General features: G+C 42.4%; 1 pseudogene across 1 annotated transcript in view; it reads right to left on the bottom strand.

The window, feature by feature from the left end:
• Window positions 1–1,672, bottom strand: part of LOC311145967 (extracellular tyrosine-protein kinase PKDCC-like) — an 18,315-nt pseudogene extending 16,643 nt beyond the window's left edge. Inside the window, exons 1-2 of the transcript in view lie at window positions 1,076–1,672; window positions 79–195 (exon numbers count right to left, since the gene is read on the bottom strand). The product of the transcript in view is annotated as an extracellular tyrosine-protein kinase PKDCC-like (transcript). The remainder of the gene's footprint in view (window positions 1–78; window positions 196–1,075) is intronic.
• Between the last annotated feature and the right edge of the window lie 7,790 nt (window positions 1,673–9,462).

The following is a 9,462-nucleotide window of genomic DNA, read 5'->3' as shown; positions in this document are numbered from 1 at the left end:
TTGAAAGCCAGAGAGAGAGAAAGCCAGAGACAGGGAGACAGAGAGACAGAGAGACAGAGAGCCTAGGGGTCTTCTTACCCGAAAGCGTTCCTCCCAGCGGCTCTGTAGTAGCTGGATCATCTGCAGTGGGAAGCCCTGCTCCAAGATGGCTGTGATACCACCTGCCCCCTTACTGTCTTCACAGTGGCCTCGGAGCTGCAGGGGGAAAATAGGTTATACTACATTATTAGTTGACAATTACGAGAACGCAGCATAACTGTTTTCTCAGGACAAACCAGTAAAATGTGGTCTATTACTTTGGTCTGTTACAGTGAATAGGTTAAATTGTGTTCATGAAGGTAGTCATTACAGGAGCCTTCAACTAGTTACGTTCAAGTTGCAAATTAGACTGAAATGAATTGATTAAATAGAGTTGGTGGATTTTTTTTTGAGTAATGGGCAGAGTAGCGGACAGAGGGACATTGTATCTCCTCCAGCTGCTGATGCAGAACTGAGACCCAAGGTCAGGAGAGGTTCAAGAGGAATTACATGGGAAGGTCCTACAAGATGCACATTGAGGCTTTTCATCCATTTTACACACACAGCAGAGCATAAAACACACAGAGAAGGGGATAGCTCCTTAAATAGACAACTAAGTCACACTGATGTTTCTAGGTTTCTAACACTGCAGCTCTATGTTAGTCTCCTGAGTGGCGCAGTGGTCTAAGGCACTGCATCGCAGTGCTAACTGTGCCACTAGAGATCCTGGTTCGAATCCAGGCTCTGTCGCAGCCGGCCGCGACCAGGAGACTCATGGGCGGCGCACAATTGGTCCAGGGTAGGGGAGGGAATGGCCGGCAGGGATGTAGCTCAGTTGATAGAGCATGGCGTTTGCAACGCCAGGGTTGTGGGTTTGATTCCCACGGGGGGAACTAACTGTAAGTTGCTCTGGATAAGAGCGTCTGCTAAATGACTAAAATGTATGTTGTGTTTGTGTAAGCCTCTGACACCTTGATTAGCCTGTAGTCCCTGGAGATCAATAAAGTTATATTCTATTCCTTAGGCTATTTAATCAATGAATACCCTTTTCACTTACCTTGATGATGTTTGGATGTTGCAGTCTCTGCAACAAAACTATTTCTTTTTTCAGTTTGAAAGACACAAGCTTGTGACAGCCCAAGGGGTCTTTAAAATCCTCGAGACATCTCCCCATGTCAGTTCCTTGCTCATACACAGTCTTCAATGCCACAGACTGTCCCTCTGATAGCACAACTTTGAGCACTATTTTGGTATAGCCCGAGCCAAGGATAGCCACAGCTTTCATATCAACAAGCTGATCACAGCCAATTTGATCCTTATTCGTTCTAATAGATCCAATGGAAACTTCACTTTCATTCTCCAAACTAATATCCAAATGATTACTTTCAAAAGATTGGTGTTGCGCAAAATGTCCCGACTCATCCAACAACCTCTCTACCCCAGAAGAGATGAGGAAAGGGAGGATTTCCTTGCGTCTTTCGTTGATTTCATGAACTAATGGGTTATGCTCCATAACAAAATCATCCTCAAGAGTTCCATTTTCAAAAACTCCTTTATGAACTCTGAAGTGCCAACTGTTCATAAAAAATGTTAAAGAAAAGACCAGAAAATATAAAAGTGCCGCGGCGCACAGAGGGCTGCCCGTCGTGGACATGTCGTGCGCGGGTTCTAGGAAAACGCACTAAAAGCTGTCAATTCAATCGGATGAGAGATCTCTTTTGTAGTCGTGATTAGAGAGAAAGCAAGGTTGAGATCGTTTTTTACCTCTTGAGGCACGCCCACCAGAGGCGTTTCTTCCCGTAAAATCACGCCCCTTTGTTAGCTGGTGCAGTGATTTCACAAGTCAAATTGTTTAAATCAGGGATGGACGACTGGCGACCTGGGGCAGCATTAGACCCTCAGATCAATTTCCACAAAAAAATTGAACTCAGTCAGGGTCTCAACCTACTGTTGCAAATTAGAATAGTAGAATACACAAGGTGCAATTTCGAAATTTGGTTGTGCATCATCAGTTTTTCTCTTGTTATGTCAGTCACTGATAGTCAGTCAATTAGCCCATGTCAGCAAAAAAAAATTTGATTGCTAAATTAATTTGCCATGGAAACTTCTACATCTGCATTGCTTGCTGTTTGGGGTTTTAGGCTGGGTTTTTGTATTGCACTTTGGCATCTGCTGATATAGAAAGGGCTTTATAAATCAATTTGATTGATTGATTGATTGATTGATTTATCATGATCGAATTACCGGCTAGGGGGCCCCCATTGATTTTGTCAGTCAGTCTCACTCAGATATTATATTAAAAACTGCAAACATTTCTCTCCGCGCTTTGGCAAAATGAGTAGAATTGGGGGGCACACCACCATCAAAGTCGCCCATCCCTGGTTTAAATGCATAAGCCTAATTCAAGAATTACAGGATAGAAAAAAATGCACAGAATATTAAAGTTCATATTCTTCCGAATCATTTAGCAGACACTCTTATCCAGAGTGACTTACAGTACCAGTCAAAAGTTTTTTTTTTGTTAGTTTTCTACATTGTAGAATAATAGTGAAGACATCAAAACGATGAAATAACACATAGAGAATCATGTAGTAACCAAAAAAGTGTTAAACAAATCAAAATATATTTTATATTTGAGATTATTCAAATAGCCACCCTTTGCCTTGATGACAGCTTTGCACACTCTTGGCATTCTCTCAACCAGCTTCACCTGGAATGCTTTTCCAACAGTCTTGAAGGAGTTCCCACATATGCTTAGCAGTTGTTGGCTGCTTTTCCTTCACTCTGTCGTCCCAAACCATCTCAATTGGGTTGAGGTCGGGGGATTGTGGAGGCCAGGTCATCTGATGCAGCACTCCATCACTCTATTTCTTGGTAAAATAGCCCTTACACTGCTTAGAGGTGTGTTGGGTCATTGCCAGGACAGAGAAGAGCTTTGACTGGGCTGAGAGGGAGCTGCCCTCCCGTAGGGGTGGGAGAGCCAAGAGATCAGAGGTGGCAGAACGGAGTGCTCAGTTTGGGGTGTAGGCTTTGACCCTAGCCTGAAAGTAGGGAGGGGCAGTTCCCCTTGCTCCTCCTAAAGCCCGAAACTACCTACCCAGTATAGTGACTAGTAGTCTAACAGTAGGCCTACCTAGTATAGTGACTAGTAGTCTAACAGTAGGCCTAAACAGTATAGTGACTAGTAGTCTAACAGTAGGCCTACCTAGTATAGTGACTAGTAGTCTAACAGTAGGCCTACCCAGCATAGTGACTAGTAGTCTAACAGTAGGCCTACCTAGTATAGTGACTGGTAGTCTAACAGTAGGCCTACCTAGTATAGTGACTAGTAGTCTAACAGTAGGCCTACCCAGTATAGTGACTAGTAGTCTAACAGTAGGCCTACCCAGCATAGTGACTAGTAGTCTAACAGTAGGCCTACCTAGTATAGTGACTGGTAGTCTAACAGTAGGCCTACCTAGTATAGTGACTAGTAGTCTAACAGTAGGCCTACCTAGTATAGTGACTGGTAGTCTAACAGTAGGCCTACCTAGTATAGTGACTAGTAGTCTAACAGTAGGCCTACCCAGCATAGTGACTAGTAGTCTAACAGTAGGCCTACCCAGCATAGTGACTAGTAGTCTAACAGTAGGCCTACCCAGCATAGTGACTAGTAGTCTAACAGTAGGCCTACCTAGTATAGTGACTGGTAGTCTAACAGTAGGCCTACCTAGTATAGTGACTAGTAGTCTAACAGTAGGCCTACCCAGTATAGTGACTAGTAGTCTAACAGTAGGCCTACCCAGTATAGTGACTAGTAGTCTAACAGTAGGCCTACGCAGAATAGTGACTAGTAGTCTAACAGTAGGCCTACCTAGTATAGTGACTAGTAGTCTAACAGTAGGCCTACCCAGTATAGTGACTAGTAGTCTAACAGTAGGCCTACCTAGTATAGTGACTAGTAGTCTAACAGTAGGTCTACCCATTATAGTGACTAGTAGACTAACAGTAGGCCTACCTAGTACAGTGACTAGTAGTCTAACAGTAGGCCTACCCAGTATTATGACTAGTAGTCCTACCCAGCATAGTGACTAGTAGTCTAACAGTAGGCCTACCTAGTATAGTGACTAGTAGTCTAACAGTAGGCCTACCTAGTATAGTGAATAGTAGTCTAACAGTAGGCCTACCCGGTATAGTGACTAGTAGTCTAACAGTAGGCCTACCTAGTACAGTGACTAGTAGTCTAACAGTAGGCCTACCCAGTATAGTGACTAGTAGTCTAACAGTAGGCCTACCTAGTATAGTGACTAGTAGTCTAACAGTAGGCCTACCTAGTATAGTGACTAGTAGTCTAACAGTAGGCCTAAACAGTATAGTGACTAGTAGTCTAACAGTAGGCCTACCCATTATAGTGACTTGTAGTCCTACCCAGTACAGTGACTAGTAGTCTAACAGTATGCCTACCTAGAATAGTGACTAGTAGTCTAACAGTAGGACTACCTAGTATGGTGACTAGTAGTCTAACAGTAGTCCTACCTAGTACAGTGACTAGTAGTCTAACAGTAGGCCTACCTAGTACAGAGACTAGTAGTCTAACAGTAGGCCTACCCATTATAGTGACTGGTAGTCTAACAGTAGGACTACCTAGTATAGTGACTAGTAGTCTAACAGTAGGACTACCTAGTATAGTGAATAGTAGTCTAACAGTAGGCCTACCTAGTATAGTGACTAGTAGTCTAACAGTAGGCCTACCCAGTATAGTGACTAGTAGTCTAACAGTAGACCTACCTAGTATAGTGACTAGTAGTCTAACAGTAGGACTACCTAGTATAGTGACTAGTAGTCTAACAGTAGGCCTACCCGGTATAGTGACTAGTAGTCTAACAGTAGGACTACCTAGTATAGTGACTAGTAGTCTAACAGTAGGCCTAAACAGTATAGTGACTAGTAGTCTAACAGTAGGACTACCTAGTATAGTGACTAGTAGTCTAACAGTAGGCCTAAACAGTATAGTGACTAGTAGTCTAACAGTAGGCCTACCCAGTATAGTGACTAGTAGTCTAACAGTAGGCCTACCCAGTAAAGTGACTAGTAGTCTAACTGTAGGCCTACCCAGTATAGTGACTAGTAGTCTAACAGTAGTCCTACCTAGTATAGTGACTAGTAGTCTAACAGTAGGCCTACCCATTATAGTGACTAGTAGTCTAACAGTAGGCCTACCCATTTTAGTGACCAGTAGTCTAACATTATTTCTACCCAGTATAGTGACTAGTAGTCTAACAGTAGGCTTACCCAGTATAGTGACTAGTAGTCTAACAGTAGGCCTACCCAGTATTATGACTAGTAGTCCTACCCAGTATAGTTACTTATAGTCTAACAGTAAGCCTACCCAGTATAGTGACTAGTAGTCTAACAGTAGGCCTACCCAGTATAGTGACTAGTAGTCTAACAGTAGGCCTACCCAGTATTATGACTAGTAGTCTAACAGTAGGCCTACCCAATATAGTTACTTATAGTCTAACAGTAGGCCTACCCGGTATAGTGACTAGTAGTCTAACAGTAGGCCTACCTAGTATAGTGAATAGTAGTCTAACAGTAGGCCTACCCAGTATAGTGACTAGTAGTCTAACAGTAGTCCTACCCAGTATAGTGACTATTAGTCTAACAGTAGGTCTACCCAGTATAGTGACTAGTAGTCTAACAGTAGTCCTACCCAGTATAGTGACTAGTAGTCTAACAGTAGACCTACCCAGTATAGTGACTAGTAGTCTAACAGTAGGCCTACCCAGTATAGTGACTAGTAGACTAACAGTAGGCCTACCCAGTATAGTGAATAGTAGTCTAACAGTAGGCCTACCTAGTATAGTGATGATTGTCAATCCAAACTAAAAAGGTCAAATGAGATTTTGTAATTACTCTGTACATATAAAATCAACCTGTTATTTCTTTGTGAGATAGATAGGTAAACATCTTCATGCAGATGGATGGAGTAACCATAGCAGCACACCTTCCTAGTCTGTTTTTCCAATGGCTTTTTAAAATGGCATCAGAATGGCACCATGCACGGTATTCATCAGCAAAATGGCATAATCTTCTTATGGGTACAAGGACAGAGGAACAATAGCTAGCCAACTGCCAGTGCCAGGGAAAATAAACTGGAACTATACTGGATGAAAGCCCAGCAGTTCTGCTTGGAATTAATTTAACTAACTATAGGTCGAATTGTTTAAAAAATGTAACAGTTGAATTATTAACCATTATTCTCTATCCTAGACTGAAGGTCAGATGAGATGATTCATTGTGAAATATTGTTCACAGTTCACTCTTCCCTTACTGAAATATACAATATACCAGGTAACGTTGCTCATTCGGGAACAATCATCACAATTCTCATAGCGTGCCTTTTAATACTCCTGACACTTTATCTTCCTATCTCGTGTTAATAAGCAACATCTTGCCTTTGGGAATCTCTTGTATCTTTCTCCCTTATTAGAGAAATATTTCCGCTCTGTCTTGAGCTGTATCCAGGACATAAATAAACCATTTTCGCTCGCATCACTACTCACTGAGAAGAAATCTGCCACAGGAAATTACCATGGGTGTCGTTTCAGATCCAACCTTAATCCAAGGTAGAAATAAGCTTGCTGGGGATGTAGCAACTTTAGGAAGCTGGGGGCATTAGCCTCAAGACTTCATGATCAACCCTAAAAGCTTATTTACAGACTGGATGTAGCTACAGTACAACATTGGCTTACAATGTACAGTGGGGAGAACAAGTATTTGATACACTGCCGATTTTGCAGGTTTTCCTATTTACAAAGCATGTAGAGGTCTGTACTTTTTATCATAGGTACACTTCAACTGTGAGAGACGGAATCTAAAACAAAAATCCAGAAAATCACATTGTATGATTTTTAAGTAATTAATTTGCATTTTATTGCATGACATACAGTGGGGAGAACAAGTATTTGATACACTGCCGATTTTGCAGGTTTTCCTACTTACAAAGCACGTAGAGGTCTGTAATTTTTTATCATAGGTACACTTCAACTGTGAGAGACGGAATCACATTGTATGATTTTTAAGTAATTAATTTGCATTTTATTGCATGAAATAAGTATTTGATCACCTACCAACCAGTAAGAATTCCGGCTCTCACAGACCTGTTAGTTTTTCTTTAAGAAGCTCTCCTGTTCTCCACTCATTACCTGTATTAACTGCACCTGTTTGAACTCGTTACCTGTATAAAAGACACCTGTCCACACACTCAATCAAACAGACTCCAACCTCTCCACAATGGCCAAGACCAGAGAGCTGTGTAAGGACATCAGGGATAAAATTGTAGACCTGCACAAGGCTGGGATGGGCTACAGGACAATAGGCAAGCAGCTTGGTGAGAAGGCAACAACTGTTGGCGCAATTATTAGAAAATGGAAGAAGTTCAAGATGACGGTCAATCACACTCGGTCTGGGGCTCCATGCGAGATCTCACCTCGTGGGGCATCAATGATCATGAGGAAGGTCAAGACCTGGTCAAGACCTACAGGAAACGTTTGATCTCTGTAATTGCAAACAAAGGTTTCTGTACCAAATATTAAGTTCTGCTTTTCTGATGTATCAAATACTTATGTCATGCAATAAAATGCAAATTAATTACTTAAAAATCATACAATGTGATTTTCTGGATTTTTGTTTTAGGTTCCGTCTCTCACAGTTGAAGTGTACCTATGATAAAAATTACAGACCTCTACATGCTTTGTAAGTAGGAAAACTTGCATAATCGGCAGTGTATCAAATACTTGTTCTCCCCACTGTAAGTATTTGATACATCAGAAAAGCAGAACTTAATATTTGGTGCAGAAACCTTTGTTTGAAATTACAGAGATCATACGTTTCCTGTAGGTCTTGACCATGTTTGCACACACTGCAGCAGGGATTTTGGCCCACTCCTCCATACAGACCTTCTCCAGATCCTTTAGGTTTCGGGGCTGTCGCTGGGCAATACGGACTTTCAGCTCCCTCCAAAGATTTTCTATTGGGTTCAGGTCTGGAGACTGGCTAGGCCACTCCAGGACCTTGAGATGCTTCTTACGGAGCCACTCCTTAGTTGCCCTGGCTGTGTGTTTCGGGTCATTGTCATGCTGGAAGACCCAGCCACGACCCATCTTCAATGCTCTTACTGAGGGAAGGAGGTTGTTGGCCAAGATCTCGCGATACATGGCCCCATCCATCCTCCCCTCAAATACAGTGCAGTTGTCCTGTCCCCTTTGCAGAAAAGTATCCCCAAAGAATGACGTTTCCACCTCCATGCTTCACGGTTGGGATGGTGTTCTTGGGGTTGTACTCATCCTTCTTCTTCCTCCAAACACGGCGAGTGGAGTTTAGACCAAAAAGCTCTATTTTTGTCTCATCAGACCACATGACCTTCTCCCATTCCACCTCTGGATCATCCAGATGGTAATTGGCAAACTTCAGACGGGCCTGGACATGCGCTGGCTTGAGCAGGGGGACCTTGCGTGCGCTGCAGGATTTTAATCCATGACGGCGTAGTGTGTTACTAATGGTTTTCTTTGAGACTGTGGTCCCAGCTCTCTTCAGGTCATTGACCAGGTCCTGCCGTGTAGTTCTGGGCTGATCCCTCACCTTCCTCATGATCATTGATGCCCCACGAGGTGAGATATTGCATGGAGCCCCAGACCGAAGGTGATTGACCGTCATCTTGAACTTCTTCCATTTTCTAATAATTGCGCCAACAGTTGTTGCCTTCTCACCAAGCTGCTTGCCTATTGTCCTGTAGCCCATCCCAGCCTTGTGCAGGTCTACAATTTTATCCCTGATGTCCTTACACAGCTCTCTGGTCTTGGCCATCGTGTAGAGGTTGGAGTCTGTTTGATTGAGTGTATGGACTGGTGTCTTTTATACAGGTAACGAGTTCAAACAGCTGCAGTTAATACAGGTAATGAGTGGAGAACAGGAGGGCTTCTTAAAGAAAAACTAACAGGTCTGTGAGAGCCGGAATTCTTCCTGGTTGGTAGGTGATCAAATACTTATGTCATGCAATAAAATGCAAATTAATTACTTAAAAATCATACAATGGGATTTTCTGGATTTTTGTTTTAGCTTCCGTCTCTCACAGTTGAAGTGTACCTATGATAAAAAGTACAGACCTCTACATGCTTTGTAAGTAGGAAAACCTGCAAAATCGGCAGTGTATCAAATACTTGTTCTCCCCACTGTAGATGCTAAAACCAATGTTAAATCTGTCATGTGAAAATCCAATGGCAATGGGCAGATTGAAGCTCATTCTGAGTGCTGTACATCTGTAAGCCTACTTACAGTGAGGGAAAACAGTATTTGATTCCCTGCTGATTTTGTACGTTTGCCCACTGACAAAGAAATGATCAGACTATAATTTTAATGGTAGGTTTATTTGAACAGTGAGAGACAGAATAACAACAAAAAAAT

This window comes from Coregonus lavaretus (genome assembly GCF_964263955.1).
Source record: "Coregonus lavaretus genome assembly, chromosome: 18".
Taxonomy (NCBI): Eukaryota; Metazoa; Chordata; class Actinopteri; order Salmoniformes; family Salmonidae; genus Coregonus; species Coregonus lavaretus.
This window is presented reverse-complemented; position numbering and strand designations above follow the sequence as displayed.